The sequence below is a fragment of the Arachis hypogaea genome, chromosome 20 (assembly GCF_003086295.3).
Source record: "Arachis hypogaea cultivar Tifrunner chromosome 20, arahy.Tifrunner.gnm2.J5K5, whole genome shotgun sequence".
Taxonomy (NCBI): Eukaryota; Viridiplantae; Streptophyta; class Magnoliopsida; order Fabales; family Fabaceae; genus Arachis; species Arachis hypogaea.
The window spans coordinates 88,858,578-88,876,049 of NC_092055.1; positions in this window are offsets into that span (position 1 = coordinate 88,858,578).

Below are 17,472 nucleotides of genomic sequence, written 5' to 3' on the forward strand. Positions count from 1 at the left end.
AGCAGTGTTTGATGTAAAGCAATCACTTAACAATACAACCTTTTGGAGTTCGCTTGCTTTCCTTCTCATCATCATCATCACTGATCCACACATTCCTCTTTCATCTCTTTGGTTGATGATGCTTAATCCTTCCAAAAACTTGTATGGACCTCTGCAATGATATTGAAAGTTGCTTGTTCCCCAAGCACTTGAAAAATGGTTAGCATGCATGATTTATTTGTGGGCTTTTGTACTTACTTTGGTGTGAGAACACCAAACTTAGTACCTTGCCAATGGTTCTCATGCATCAGATTAACCATGTGTGAAACTCTTTTTTTTTTTTTTCAAAAGTAACAACACTGAAAACTAAAGAATAGCAAAATAGTTGACTAGTTTATCTAATTGCTTGAAGCTAGCATTATGCAGAAGGTGAGAATCTGTTTTATGATAAAATTTTGGTGGAACACCAAACATAGAATCCTTCATTCTCCCTTAAATTGTTTTGGTGTGCAACACCAAACTTAGCTTCTTGCAATATAGATAAAACTAAGTAACCTTTTTATTGAACTAGTTATGAAAAGAAAGTTACCTCAGGTTGGGTTGCCTCCCAACAAGCGCTCTTTTATTGTCACTAGCTTGACATCCTTCATTCTGTGCTCATGGAAGTTGAGGCTTCTGTTGCCTTAGGTTTCCTCCCCTTGCTATGGGCTTCCTTCCCTCTGTTTCTCTCTCCATAGCCTTCTTACTTTCCTCCATGACTCCCTTCTCTTTCAACCCAGCATCCTTTTCATGGCTCTTTGGGTTCAGAGTCCCCTTCTTCTCACCCAATTCAGCAAGGTTTTGAACCAGTTGTTCCATCTGCCTTTCAAGTCTTCTGAGTGAGGCCTCTTGGTTCTTGCTTATCATCTCTTGATGTTTCTTTATTTCTTCCTGCTCTATTGCCATCATTTCTTGAATTTTCATGAACCTCTCCATCAGCATTTCTAGAATATAGATTCTTTGAAAGGTTGGAAGTGGTTGTGGCTGTGTCAATTGTGGTGGTCGATGAAGGTTATTTTGGGCGAATGGTGAGGTAGGACGGGGTTGGAAGTGTGTGTGATTGTTGTTGTGGAGGTGTATTTTATGTTGATTTTTGAAGCTGGGATTGTTGCAGTTGAAGTCCCTTGGTCTTTGGTTTTGGTTCTCAACCCCCCTCCCATTAGAATGAGTTCTCCAAGGTGGATTGTACACATCATTCTGAGGCCTGTGTTGGAGCACGCTAGAGTGATTGCTTGGAGATTGTAGTTGCTCATAACTTTGTTGCTCATGGTTAATGACCCCAAAACTGTGTTCTGCTTGATTACACCCATATGAGCTTTGAGTCAGGTTGTATGTATGTACTATAGCATGTCTCAACTCAGTGATTTTTCTGGCCATCATGTCTAGTTGTTGTAGAGTCTGCTGATGCATCTGCTTGTTTTGGCTTATGACTGCACGAGCACCTTCAATTTCTTTCTCTTGTGTGAATGGATACACTTCTGCCTCTGGCTTAACAACTCTCTGTGATGGGTTCAACTTGACTAGGAGTTCACTCATCAGTTCTTCCCATCCAACAATGCTTCCTTGTGGAAAAGCTTCAAACCATTGGGCAACATCATTCATGGCTATGGATAGTTGCTTCGAACTATGGGTTACATTATCATCCAAGGTGGGGATAGTACTCTCATGATTGCTAGAATTTGTTGAGTTCCCCTCCATGATCTGCACAGTCACAAACAATTCAAGTGATGATTGAAAATTTTCAAGCTCAAAATGTGATTCAGAAGGTTAGCTAGCACAAAGTATCAAACAGTTGATGGACTTGGGAGATTAGTGGCAGAAATTGTTTCTCTTGTGTAAGCAAGAGCATTGCATAGAGCCAGAAATTTCCAGGAAAACTTCACTTTGTTGCTAAAGCGAAGTTTCAGTTATCTCAGGCAAAAATTCAAACAGTTAGTGGGTTAATTGAAAATTAAAGGACAGAAAAGAAAAAGTGCTTGATCTAGATCACCACTTCACTTAATCATTGTCAATCTAATCAATCCCCGGCAACGGCGCCAAAAACTTGATGAGTATTTTTGTGGAAAAACGAATTTCTCCAAAACACCCAAAACTAACCGGCAAGTGCACCGGGTCGCATCAAGTAATAATAACTCACGGGAGTGAGGTCGATCCCACAGGGATTGAAGGATTGAGCAATTTTAGTTTAGTGGTTGATTTAGTCAAGCGAATCAAGATTTGGTTGAGAGATTTGTGATTAACAAAAATTAAATTGCATGGAAAGTAAAGGGAATGGGTAAATTGCATGAAAGTAAAGAGGACTGAAATTTAAAGTGCTGAATCTTAAAGAACAAGAAATTAAATGGTAGAAACTTAGAACGCAAGAAATGTGAATTGCAGAATCTTAAAGTGCAAGAAATGTAAATGGCTTGAATTGTAAAGGGAATTGGGGATTGGATTTGCAGAAATTAAACAAGGAAAAGTAAAATTGCAACAAACAGAGAAATAGAAGAAGACTTGGATTGAATCGGATCTAAAAACAGAATTGTAAATGAGCATGAAAAGCGTTAAACAGAGAAAGTAAAATGAGAATTCAGATCTCAGGACCCAAGAGACTAGATAACCAAGTCTAGATCTCAATGCCTTCCTAGATCCAACAAGAGTAATTGCAAAGGAAATGTAAGTTGCAAAGAAAGTAGATGAAGAAGCAATTAACCGAAACTGAAATTCAATTAAGCAGTGAATTAAACAAGATCCCAAGGTGAGATTGAAACAGAAGTTCTTCAATTCTCCACCCAAGATCCGAAGCAAGAAAATTAAAGAGTGCTGGGCAAGAACAAGGAAGAAGAGAAATCAATTCTCCTCCCCAATTCTCTTGAATTAAAACAACAATGCTAGAATGTAAAAGTGAGCTCTCTACAAAACTCCCCAATCAAACCCGAAAAGAAAGCTCTATGAAAACTAAAAGGGAAGCTCTCCTAAAAACTTAAATCCTATGCTATTTATACACTTTCTTCAAATGGTCTTCAAGCCTTCAATTGGGCCTTTGCTCTTGATGGAATTGGGTTGATAGAGGCCTTGGTTGATTGCTCTTGGAGTTTGGAGAAGAACCGAATTGAACCGGGTTTGGAATCATGAATGCTTGAGTAAAAGTTTGAGTAAAAGTTTGAGGCAAACTTTTACTCCAAATTTTCACATCAGCCACCCTCTTTTGCTGATACCAACGTTGGGGCAAAAGTTTGGGGTCAAACTTTTGCTCCAACGTTGGCCTCCCCTTGCACACTCATGGCGCCAACGTTAGCCAAAAAGTTAGAGGCTAACGTTGGCGCAAACTTTTGCTCTCCAGGGTGTGTTGTTCATGCGCCAACGTTTGCCAAAAAGTTTGAGGCTAATGTTGGCGCAAACTTTTGCTCTCCAGGGTGTTGATTTGTGATGCCAAAAGTTTGCCAAAAAGTTTGAGGCAAAATTTTGCTCCAGCTTTTTGCCCAAAAGTTTGCACAAAAGTTTGAGGCAAACTTTTGGTTCAGCTTTTTGCACCCTGGTTCATTTTCACTTATTCCAAAAGTTTGAGCTAAAGTTTGAGGCAAACTTTTGCTCAAACTTTTTGTCCTCTCTTCCTCCTAGCCATTCCTTCTTGCTTCAACCTTTCTCCAAGCTTTCTTCACCTATCATTAATCAACCAAACACATCAAAGCTATGCTCAAAATCATGAGATATTCATTCTTTCATAATATGTGACAATTATAGCATAAAACCTCATGAAATAGCATGAATTCATACATGGTTGATTAAATCAAAGGAAACATGAAAATCTACCCAATTGGCTTGCTTATGGCTCAAGAAAGTACATAATTCAATTGAAAACAAAAGAAAAAGGCTACTGAAACTAGGCTAAGATGACTTGTCATCAGGAGGTAACTTGCAAAGATTAATGAGAAAAGTGATTGCCAATAACACTCTCAAAAAGCCATCAATGCCCACGTTAGAGAGTCACGTTAACCAAGTTAACGTGAACTCTAACGTGGAGAAAAGAAGTTGAGCCAACGTTAGTGACACTCAACATTGTCACTAACGTTGGCAATTACTCATAAGTGGCCACGTTAGAAGCCACGTTAAACTAGTTAACGTGGCCTCTAACGTTAAGGGGGAGGGAGAGAAGCCAACGTTAGTGACACTCAACATTGTCACTAACATTGGCCTATGGTGCTAAGTACCACTTTAACTCCCACTTTAACTTGGTTAATGTGGGAACTAACGTAGAGGATGAAGAGTTGTCGACAACGTTAGTGACACTCAACATTGTCACTAACGTTGAAGCAACCACACAACCCCCAAGAGTCACGTTAACTTCCACGTTAACTTGGTTAACGTGGAAGCTAACGATGAGAAATGAAGGATGAGCCAACGTTAGTGACACTCAACATTGTCACTAACGTTGGGATGCCTAAAAGATGGCCACGTTAGAAGCCACGTTAACCTAGTTAACGTGGACTCTAACGTGAGACCTAGGGGCACATTGGAACGTTAGTGACAATGTTGAATGTCACTAACGTTCTCGAAGGATGGCAAAGGCCACGTTAGAAGCCACGTTAACCTAGTTAACGTGAGCTTTAACGTGAAGCAAGAAGGGGCACACTGGAACGTTAGTGACATTGTTGAGTGTCACTAACGTTCTCGAAGGTTGATAAGGCAACGTTAAGAGCCACGTTAACCTGGTTAACGTGGGTTTTAACGTAAGGCAAAAGGGGGTGCATTGGAACGTTAGTGACAATGTTAAGTGTCACTAACGTTCCCGAACTTGGACTTTCACTAAATGATTAACACTCCTTACGCCCTGAGCTTAAGTCTCTGCCCACTCCGCACTTTCTCTCTGCAAGTAAAGCCAAGCCCAAATAAAGAAATGAACTGCTTCAAACTCAAGATCCAAAGGCCCAAGACTTGAAGAGTGAACTAGAAGCTGAGAAGAGTAGTATATACAGGAGTAACTTTGAATTGTAAAATAGTTCTGGAGGCTGAAGAACCACTCTCTGTATTTACTTTCTTTGCAATTTCCAGTTTTATGATGTATTCTCCATCTTTGTTTCCATTTTCAAGAGCTATGAACAACTAAACCCCTTTCATTGGGTTAGGGAGCTCTGTTGTAATTTGATGGATCAATACTAATTTTCATTGTTCTTCTTCTATCTTTCCTCTTGATTTTACTTGAAAGCTTTCGATCTTCATCCAATTGAGTAGTTATCTTGGAAAGAGAAGCTATTCAAACTTGGATCTCTTTTGAACCTTGGAAGAGGAATGAAGAGATCAAGCTAGAAATGCTTTCTCATGCTGGACCAAATTGGGTTTGGATCGGTATGTGACTGTAACCCTCTCAATACTTGGTTTGGGAAATGCATGTGGTATAATCAGTGACCATACTTCATCTCTTCTCATGAGCAACTGACCAAGGAATTGGTTATTGATCAAGATTTGAGAGATTGAATTTCAAGGAATTGCAATTCAATCACTTAAGATTGCCAAGGAGATCAATGAGTGCATTGATTGAGGAAGAGATGAAAATGAACTTGATCCGGAGAATTGCAACATCTCCTAAGCCCAATGAACTCCCCATCTCTAATCTTACCCATTCTCTTTAATTTCTGCGATTTACTTTTATGAGCAAATCCCCCATTCCCATTTACAATTCTGCAATTTATTTTCAGTCATTTACTTCCAGTCCTTTAATTCTAGCATTTACTTTTCTGTTATTTACATTCCCGCCATTTTATTTTCTGCAACTCTCAACCCAAATTCTGGATTTGCTCAACTAGAACATTCTTCTAATTAAAGTTGCTTGATCAATCAATCCCTGTGGGATTCGACCTCACTCTATTGTGAGTTTTTACTTGACGACAACTTCGGTACACTTGCCGAAGGAAGATTTGTTGAGAGACAAGTTTTCCCTGCATCATATACCTCCCATCAAAGCAAGCAGTTTTGAGCTAAATCCTCAGCTCATCATCATGGTGCAGCAAAATTGCCAGTATTTCGGTCTTCCATAGGAAGAACCTACTGAGTTTCTGGCACAGTTCTTACAAATTGCTGACACAGTACGTGATAAAGAAGTGGATCAGGATGTCTACAAATTATTACTGTTTCCATTTGTTGTAAAAGATCAAGCTAAGAAGTGGTTAAATAACCAACCCACAGCAAGCATAAAAACATGGAAACAATTATCAGACAAATTCCTGAATCAATTTTACCCTCCAAAAAGGATGACACAGCTAAGGCTGGACATCCAAGGCTTTAAACAAGCGGATCATGAATCCCTTTACAATGCCTGGGAGAGGTACAGAAGGATGCTAAGGAAATGCCCCTCTAAAATGTTTTCAGAGTGGGTACAGTTAGACATCTTTTACTATGGGCTTACAAAAAGAGCTCAAATGTCTCTTGACTACTCAGCTGGTGGATCTGTACACATGAGAAAGACGATTGAAGAGGCTCAAAATCTCATAGATACGGTAGTTAGAAATCAACATCTGTACTCAAGCAGTGAATCCTCTATAAAAGAAGAGGCTAGGACAGTAACTACTGATCCTAATCCTCAAGAACAAATTGTTGAACTTAATCAGCAATTACTCTTTATGACAAAATAATTAGCAGAATTTAAAGAGATGCTCCAAGACACTAAAAATGCTAACAAGAATGTGGAAGCACAATTGAATCAGACAAGACAGCAGCTATCTAAATAGATAACAGAAGAATGCCAAGCTGTTCAACTAAGGAGCGGGAAGACATTGAATAATTCAACTCAAAGTAGCAGAAAGTCAAGAAAGGAACAACTGACAGAGGATGACCAAACCACTGCCCAAATTCCCTCTGAGGACAGCAAGAGCCCAGAGAGGAATAATTCTGGCATTCAAACGCAAGAAAAGGGTGAAAGATTGGCATCAAATGCCCAGTGGATGCCCACTTCTGGTGTTCAAATGCCAGAAAAGGGAGAAAAGTTGGTGTTAAACGCCCATTCCTTGCCCAGTTCTGGCGTTCAAACGCCAGAAAAGGGTGGAAAGCTGGCGTTAAACGCCCATCTAGAACCCAATTCTGGCGTTCAAATGCCAATGAGGGATCAGACACCTGCAAGTGCTGATAGTAACCCCTCTAAGAAGGCTTCTCCAACCACCTCTGTAGGGAATAAACCTGTAGCAACTAAGGTTGAAGAATATAAATCCAAGATGCCTTATCCTCAGAAACTCTACCAAGCGGAACAGGATAAACAATTTGCCCGCTTTGCAGACTATCTCAGGACTCTTGAAATAAAGATCCCGTTTGCAGAGGCACTTGAGCAAATACCCTCTTATGCTAAGTTCATGAAAGAGATCTTAAGTCATAAGAAGGATTAGAGAGAAACTGAAAAAGTTTTTCTCACTGAAGAATGCAGTTCAGTCATTCGGAAAAGCTTACCAGAGAAGCTTAAAGATCAAGGAAGCTTTATGATACCATGCATATTAGAGGTGCTTATGCCAAGACAGCTCTATGTGACCTTGGAGCAAGTATCAACCTAATACCTGCATCCACTATCAGAAAGCTTGGCTTGACTGAAGAAGTCAAACCAACCTGGATATGTCTTCAACTTGCTGATGGCTCCATTAAATATCCATCAGGCATAATTGAGGACATGATTGTCAAGGTTGGGCCATTTGCCTTTCCCACTGACTTTGTAGTGCTGGAAATAGAGGAACACAAGAGTGTAACTCTCATTCTAGGAAGACCTTTCCTAGTAACTGGACGAACTCTTATTGATGTACAAAAAGGGGAAGTGACCCTGAGAGTCAATGAGGATGAGTTCAAGTTAAATGCTGTCAAAGCTATGCAGCATCCAGACACATCAAATGACTGCATGAGCGCTGATATTATTGACTCTTTGGTAGAAGAGATCAATATGACTGAGAGTCTCGAATCAGAGCTAGAGAACATCTTTAAGAATGTTTAGCCTGATTTGGAGGAACCAGAGAGAACGGAAGAACCTCTAAAAACTCCTCAAGAAGAGGATAAGCCTCCTAAACCCGAGCTCAAACCACTACCATCATCCCTGAAATATGCATTTCTGGGAAAAGGTGACACTTTTCCGGTGATCATAAGCTCTGCTTTAAATCAACAGGAAGAGAAAGCACTAATTCAGGTGCTGAGGACACACAAGACAGCTCTTGGGTGGTCCATAAGTGATCTTAAGGGCATTAGCCCAGCAAGATGCATGCACAAGATCCTATTGCAGGATGATGCTAAGCCAGTGGTTCAACCACAGAGGCGGCTAAATCCAGCCATGAAGGAGGTGGTGCAGAAAGAGGTCACTAAGTTACTAGAGGCTGGGATTATTTATCCTATTTCTGATAGCCCTTGGGTGAGCCCTGTCCACGTTTTCCCCAAGAAGGGAGGCATGACAGTGGTTCATAATGAAAAGAATAAACTAGTTCCTACAAGAACAGTTACAGGGTGGCGTATGTGTATTGACTACAGAAGGCTCAATACAGCCACCAGAAAGGATCATTTTCCTTTACCATTCATAGACCAGATGCTAGAAAGACTAGCAGGTCATGAATACTACTGCTTTTTGGATGGCTATTCAGGTTACAACCAAATTGAAGTAGATCCTCAAGACCAAGAGAAAACAACATTCACATGTCCATCTGGAGTATTTGCCTATAGGAAGATGCCATTTGGTCTGTGTAATGCACCGGCAACCTTTCAGAGGTGCATGCTATCTATTTTCTCTGACATGGTAGAGAAATTTCTGGAAGTCTTCATGGATGACTTCTCAGTATTTGGAGACTCATTCAGCTCCTGTCTTGACCATCTAGCACTTGTTCTGAAAAGGTGCCAAGAGACTAACCTAGTTTTAAACTGGGAAAAATGTCACTTTATGGTGACTGAAGGAATTGTCCTTGGGCACAAAATTTCAAACAAGGGAATAGAGGTGGATCAAGCTAAGGTAGAGGTAATTGAAAAACTACTACCACCTGCCAATGTTAAGGCAATCAGAAGCTTTCTGGGGCATGCAGGATTCTACAGGAGGTTTATGCAGGATTTTTCGAAAATCGCAAAACCTCTGAGTAATTTGCTAGCTACTAACACACCATTTGTCTTTGAAACAGGGTGTTTGCAGGCCTTTGAGACTCTGAAGGCTAAGTTGGTCATGGCACCTGTCATTTCTGCACCAGACTGGACATTACCATTCGAATTAATGTGTGATGCCAGTGACCATGCTATTGGTGCAGTATTGGGACAGAGGCATGACAAGCTTTTGCACGTCATTTACTATGCGAGCCATGTTTTAAATGATGCGCAAAAAAATTACACAACCACAGAAAAAGAGTTGCTTGCAGTGGTTTATGCCATTGACAAGTTTAGATCCTATTTAGTAGGTTCAAAAGTGATTGTGTATGCTGTCCATGCTGCTCTTAAATACCTACTCACAAAGCAGGATTCAAAACCCAGGCTCATAAGATGGGTGTTGCTTCTGCAAGAGTTTGATATAGAAATAAGAGACAGAAAAGGGATAGAGAACCAGGTGGCTGATCACCTGTCCCGGATAGAACCAGTAGCAGGGGCGTCCCTCCCTCCTACTGAGATGTCTGAGACCTTTCCGGATGAGCAACTCTTCGCCATTCAAGAAGCACCATGGTTTGCAGACATTGCAAATTATAAAGCTGTGAGGTTCATACCCAAAGAGTACAGCAGGCAGCAAACGAAAAAACTAATTTCTGATGCAAAGTACTACTTATGGGATGAACCATATCTCTTTAAGAGATATGCAGACGGAATGATCCGCAGATGCGTGCCCAGAGAAGAGGCATAGAAGATCCTATGGCATTGCCATGGATCACAATATGGAGGACATTTCGGAGGTGAGCGAACAGCCACTAAGGTCCTCCAATGTGGGTTCTACTAGCCTACTCTCCATAGAGTTGCCCGAGAGTTTGTGCGTAACTGTGACAGTTGCCAGAGAGCTGGTAACTTACCTCATGGTTATGCCATGCCTCAACAAGGGATCTTAGAGATTGAGTTATTTGATGTATGGGGTATTGACTTCATGGGTCCTTTCCCACCATCATACTCAAACACTTACATTCTGGTGGCAGTAGACTACGTATCTAAATGGGTAGAAGCAATTGCCACACCCACTAATGATACTAAGACAGTGCTGAAGTTCCTCCAGAAACATATCTTCAGCAGATTTGGTGTTCCCAGAGTACTAATCAGTGACGGGGCACGCATTTCTGCAATAAACAGCTTTACTCTGCTATGGTCTGATATGAAATTAGCCACAAAATAGCAACTCCATATCATCCACAGACAAATGGGCAGGCTGAAGTCTCTAATAGAGAACTAAAAAGAATCCTGGAACGGACTGTAATTGCCCGTAGAAAGGACTGGGCAAAAAGCTTGGATGATGCTCTGTGGGCATACAGAACAGCATTCAAGACTCCTATAGGAACCTCTCCATACCAGCTTGTGTATGGCAAGGCCTGTCATCTGCCCGTGGAACTGGAACATAAAGCCTACTGGGCAACCAGATTCCCAAACCTGGATGCCAAGTTAGCTGGAGAGAAAAGATTGCTCCAGCTGAATGAGCTAGAGGAATTCAGACTCAATGCTTTTGAAAATGCAAAGATTTATAAGGAGAAAGCAAAAAGGTGGCATGACAAGAAACTGTTATCTAGAGTCTTTGAATCAGGACAGAAGGTTCTGCTGTTTAACTCTAGGCTCAGACTATTCCCCGGGAAATTGAAATCCCGATGGAGGAGACCATATATGATTACAAATGTGTCACCATATGGATATGTTGAGCTTCAGGATATTGACTCTGACAAAAAGTTCATTGTTAATGGACTGATAATCAAACATTATCTTGAAAGCAATTTTGAGCAAGAATGCTCAAAACTGAGACTAGAATAAAGCTCAGTCAAGGTCTAGCTAAAGACAATAAAGAAGCACTTACTGGGAGGCAACCCAGCCATTAGCAAGTTATTTGCTTTTTAATTAATACTTATAGAAGTTTGATATAAATTGTCTTCAAGATTAATCATCAAATTGTAGGAATTCACAGAGTTAGAGAAGGATTTAGCGCAAAAAGCAGAGAAAAGGAGCTCACTGGCAAGAAAACACCAATAAGGGCATTTTGGGTGTTAAACGCCAGAATGGATACCATTCTGGGCGTTTAACGCCAGTAAAGATACCATTTTGGGCGTTAAACGCCATTTAACGCCAGAATTGCAGCATCCTGGGCGTTCAGAAAAACGCCCAGTAACAAAAGATTTCTGGTGTTTAACGCCAGCCAGGGTACCTGGCAGGGCGTTAAACGCCCACAATGGCCAATATATGGGCGTTAAACACCAAAATGGATACCATTCTGGGCGTTTAACGCCAGAAAAGCAGGGGAAGAGGATTTTGTTTTTCACTTCAAAATTTTTCAGACTTTCATGTTTTGATTCATAATTTTCTGCATAAACATGTTACAAATTTTCTTCATTCACCTTCAATTTTCGAAAATTCAACAATTTTCTAAATCCCTTTTCAATTTTCTTTCAAATCCTTCCCAAATCTTCTTCAAAAACTCAAGTATTTTCTCATTTTCTTTCCAAATCTTTTCCAACTCAGCATATCATCTCTTAATTCTTAGATGCATGAACAAATTTTCAGATTTAACCCCTTTATATCTTTTCCATATAAAAATATCATCTTTTTCATATCATGATTCTAGTTTTTTTTCACCAATCATATCTTTATGTCATATCTTTTTCAAAATTTTGAAATCCCTCCCCTCCACTTATATATACACATTGGGCCATCCCCACCTCTCCACCATTCAAATTTTCCTCTCCTCATATCTTTCTCCTTTCCTTTCTTTTGCTTGAGGGCAAGCAAACCTCTAAGTTTGGTGTGTTTTTACGTGATCACCGAGCTAAGACTCATTAAGATCATGGCCCCTAAGGGAAAACAAACCAATTCAAGAGGCAAGAAATAGAATACTCCAAAGAGTCTTTGGAATCAAGAGAGGTTCTTAACCAAAGAACATGCAGACCATTACCACAAAATAATGGGTCTGAGGTCAGTGATCCCAGAAGTTAAATTCGATCTGAAAGAAGATGAATATCCGGAGATCCAAGAGAAAATTCAAAACAGAGGATGGGAAATTCTAGCTAATCCTGAGATAAAGGTTGGAAGAAACATGGTTCAGGAATTCTACTCAAATCTGTGGCTGACAGATAAGCAGAGAATAACTCGAACCGCCTTTCATACCTTCCGAACTATGGTCAGAGGGAGGATTATTTATTTCCACCTGGACAAAATAAGAGAGGTCTTCAAACTACCTCAACTACAAGATGATCCAGAATCCTTTAATAGGAGAATGGTGAGAGTAGATAAGGGGTTGGACCAAGTTCTAGAGGACATATGCCTCCCTGGAACTAAGTGGAGAACCAACTCAAAAGGTGTCCCAAATCAACTCAAGAGAGGAGATCTCAAACCAGTTGCAAGAGGCTAGTTGGACTTCATTGGGCGTTCTATACTGCCCACTAGCAACCGCTCTGAGGTCACTGTCAAAAGAGCAGTGATGATTCATTGTATTATGCTGGGAAACGAAGTGGAGATTCATCATCTGATTTCTTGTGAGATTTACACAATTGCAAACAAGAACTCCACTGAAGCCAAACTGGCTTACCCAAGCTTAATTTCTCTGCTATGTAAAGATGCTGGGGTAAGGATGGGAGTAGATGAATTCATCCCAATCAAACACCCAATCACCAAGAAGTCAATGGAAGAACAACAAGTGCAAGATAACTCCATCAAAAGGAGGGTGCAGAAGTTCCTCCCAGAAATCCCTGAAATTAACTACTGGACCCGCCCAGAAGCATCTGTCACCAAGCTGCAAGAAGCTATGGATCAACTTAAGGAAGAACAGCAGAATCAAAACTGCATGCTCTGCAAGCTGCTTAAGGAATAGGAGAAGCAAGGGCGTGAGCTACAGGAGCTGAAGCGCCAGAAGCTCTCCCTTGAGGGACCAGACACCCCACAGATTGAAGGAGCATCCACTTCTCAAAATCAAGGTTGTTGAGTCCTAACTCTGTGATAACCTTTATTATTAGGAATCTATTTTAAGAGTCATTTATTTTTCTATTTTTTTAATTTTCTGTCTTCCATTATTATTGGTCTGCTCTTATATTTATTTTTTAGTCTTATTTCTATTCCATGATTAATAAAATTTAAAGTTTATGTCTTAAAGCTATGAATGTCCTATGAATCTATCACCTTTCTTAAATAAAAAATGTTTTTAATCACAAAAGAACAAGAAGTACATGAATTTCAGATTATATCTTGAAACTAGTCTAATTATTTTGATGTGGTGGCAATATTTCTTGTCTTCTGAATGAATGCTTGAACAGTGCATATTTTTCAATTTGTTGTTTATGAATGTTAAAATTGTTGGCTCTTGAAAGAATAATGGAAGAGGAGAAATGTTATTGATGATCTGAAAAATCATAAAAATGATTCTTGAAGCAAGAAAAAGTAGTGAATAGAGAAAGCTTGAAAAAAAAACGGGGGAGTGGCGAAAATTAAAAGAAAAAGAAAGAAAAAGAAAAAGCAAGCAAAGAAAGCCAATAACCCTTTAAACCAAAAGGCAAGGGTAAAAAGGGCCCAAGGCTTTGAGCATTAATGAATAGGAGGGCCTAAAAGAATAAAATCCTGGCCTAAGCGGCTAAACCAAGCTGTCCCTAACCATGTGCTTGTGGCGTGAAGGTGTCAAGTGAAAAGCTTGAGACTGAGCGGTTAAAGTCGTGGTCCAAAGCAAAAAAGTGTGCTTAAGAGCTCTGGACACCTCTAATTGGGGACTCTAGCAAAGCTGAGTCACAATCTGAAAAGGTTCACCCAATTATGTGTCTGTGGCATTTATGTATCCGGTGGTAATACTGGAAAACAAAGTGCTTAGGGCCACGGGCAAGACTCATAAAGTAACTGTGTTCAAGAATCAACATACTGTACTAGGAGAATCAATAACACTATCTGAATTCGGAGTTCCTATAGATGCCAATCATTCTGAACTTCAAAGGAAAAAGTGAGATGCCAAAACTCTTCAGAAGCAAAAAGCTACTAGCCCCGCTCATCTAATTTGAACTAAGCTTCATTGATATTATGGGATTTATAGTATATTCTCTTCTTTTTATCTTATTTTGTTTTCAGTTGCTTGGAGACAAGCAACAATTTAAGTTTGGTGTTGTGATGAGCGGATAATTTATATGCTTTTTGGCATTGTTTTTAGTATATTTTAGTTAGTTTTTATTATGTTTTTTACTAGTTTTTATTCAAAAATCACATTTCTAGACTTTACTATGAGCTTGTGTGTTTTTCTGTGATTTCAGGTATTTTCTGGCTGAAATTGAGGGACCTGAGCAAAAATCTGATTCAGAGGCTGAAGAAGGACTGCAGATGTTGTTGGATTCTGACCCTCCTACACTCGAAATGGATTTTCTCAAGCTACAGAAGCCCAATTTGTTCACTCTTAATTGCGTTAGAAAGCAGACATCCTGGGCTTTCCAGCAATATATAATAGTTCATACGTTTCCTGAGTTTTGATGACACAAACTGGCGTTTGAATGCCAACTTTCTACCCTATTCTGGCGTTAAACGCTAGAACTGGCATAAAAGCTTGAGTTAAACGCCTAAACTGGCACAAAAGCTGGCGTTTAACTCCAAGAAAAGTCTCTACATGTGAAAGCTTCAATGCTCAGCCCAAGCACACACCAAGTGGGCCCCAGAAGTGGATTTCTACACTAACTATCCTAGCTTACTAATTTTCTGTAACCCTAGGTCACTAGTTTATTATAAAAACCACTTTTAGTGATTCATTTTGTACCTCATGAAAATTTACATTCAAACTTGTATCTTCTACCTCATGAGTCTCTAAACCCCATGGTTGGGGTGAGGAGCTCTGCTGTGTTTTGATGAATTAATGCAATTACTACTGTTTTCCATTCAATCACGCTTGTTTCTCTTCTAAGATATTCACTCTCACTTCAACTTGATGAATGTGATGATCCATGACACTCATCACCATTCTCAACCTATAAACGCATGCCTGACAACCACCTCCGTTCTACCTTAGACTGAGTGCATATCTCTTAGCCTCCTGATTCATATTAGAGTCTTCATGGTATAGGCTAAAATTATTGGCAGCCATTCTTGAGATCCGAAAAGTCTAAACCTTGTCTGTGGTATTCCGAGTAGGATCTGGGAAGGGATGACTGTGACGAGCTTCAAACTCGCGAGTGCTGGGCGTAGTGACAGACGCAAAAGGATCAATGGATCCTATTCCAACATGAGTGAGAACCGACAAATGATTAGTCGTGCGGTGATAGCGCATTTGGACCATTTTTACTGAGAGGACGAATGGTAGCCATTGACAAGGTGATCCACCAACATACAGCTCGCCATGGAAGGATTCTTCCGTGCGTGAAGAAGAAGACAGTAAGAAAGTAGAGATTCAGAAGACAAAGCATTTCCAAAACCTCAACCTGTTCTCCATTACTGAATCACAAGTACTCTTTATTTCATGTTGTTTATTTTTCATAAATACAATCACTCTCATCATTGCTTCGAGCCGACAATCTCCGTGGGATCGACCCTTACTCACGTAAGGTATTACTTGGACGACCCAGTGCACTTGCTGGTTAGTTGTGCGGAATTGTGAAAAGTGTGAATCACAATTTCATGCATCAGGATTCAAGGAAGAGTTCAAGCATAAGCTACCATAGAAAAGCCCCCACCAAATGTCCAACTTAAGGACTTTAAATAAAAGTACTAGGTGGGAGACACCCCACCATGATAACATCTTTCCATTCTCTTGTAGATATAATCAATGAATGAATTGAGTTGCCATTATTAGGTAGTTTTCTTCTTTTCATATTTGTGCATATATTGCATTGATTGATGGGTTGCTTGTTAGGCTCATGCTTTGATTAGAATAGTTGTTTTTGAATTGCATTTTGCTTAAAATGCAAGTTTTGTTTGTTTTGTCTTTGAAAATTTTTCAAAAATTAAAAGATTTTTGTTAAATTTGAATTTTGGTTGCACTAGAGTGTTTATAGGTTAGGAGAGTGCCCTATTTCTGTTTTCTATGTTAAAAAAAAGGGGCCGCGCCACGCGTGGGCGTGGCCGACGCGTACGCGTCGTATGCTATGTTGGGACTCCTGGTACAAAAACCAGAGAGTTACGCTAGAGTGGTGCTGCATTTGTGCGAAGAGCACGATTGATGCCCACGCGTGCACGTGACTAACGCGTACACGTCACCCCCTCCTTTTCTGCATCTCACGCGTACGCGTAGGGGATGCTTACTTGTCACTTCTCCTTTATGCTTTTCACGCGCGCGCATCGCCCATGCGTGCACGTCACCTTCGTGCCTCAACTGCCTTATTTTTGTTCCTTTCTTCTCCTTTCTTTTTCCTTCTTCTCTCCTTCTTCTTTCCTTCTACCTTTCTTTTTCTCTCTTCTTCTTTTCTTACTTTTTTCTTCTCCCTCTCTTCAAAATTCCACTTCTCATTTTTCTTATCTTTTATTTTCTTTTGTATGTTGCATTTGCTTATTTTCATTCATTACATTTTAATTTTGTTTTTATACCTTGTTCTTATTTTATTTTCTTAGTTTCTTATTTTAAAATTGGTGTTGAACTTTCCTACTCAATTGTTGAGAATATCTTAGAAATCTTTTGGTGCTTCTTGACTTGTTTGATATTGTTGGGTGATGAAATTTTTAGGTCAATGCTTAATCTTTGATGACTCTTGCATCCTTTGTGCATTGATATGTACTCATATTGTCTTTCATGACTCACTCTTTCCTATTTGAACTTGATGCTTCTGAGTGCTCTCTTCATGCCATATGCTTGTGCTTTGACTTTACTCTTGCATCAAGTGTTAGTCGATATGCCTTAGCTTATATTGTTTTCTCACTTATATGTTGTAGATATCATGTAGTTGAGAACCCTACTCTTATTTGGCATTAGCCCATGCCTATGTTTTATTTTCTTTGATATCTTTGTTATGAGCTTAATTTTCTTTCTTTTTTTCTCTTTTTTTAGGCTGGCCACTAAGAGGGAATGGAAAAGCTTCTAAATGGGGCAACAAACAAGTCTCTCCGCACAATATTTTGAATAGCTCATTAGTTGTAGCAACCCATCCACCTTGCTCATCCTTGTATACACCGAGGACGGTGCAATCTTTAAGTGTGGGGAGGTCGAGACCGACTTCCTTGGGTAACTATTTTCCTTTCCAACACCAATGCTCAATTTTCTTTGTTAGTTAGTGTTGCATCTGCATGATAGGTCGCATGATAGTTAGAATTTGTAAATATTCATCTACTTCCTTCTTGCTAGGACTACTTGGTTAAAGTAATGATTTCCTTTCCAAGAACTTATTTTAGGGCATTTCACTAATTTGAATAAAAATGTTTTGT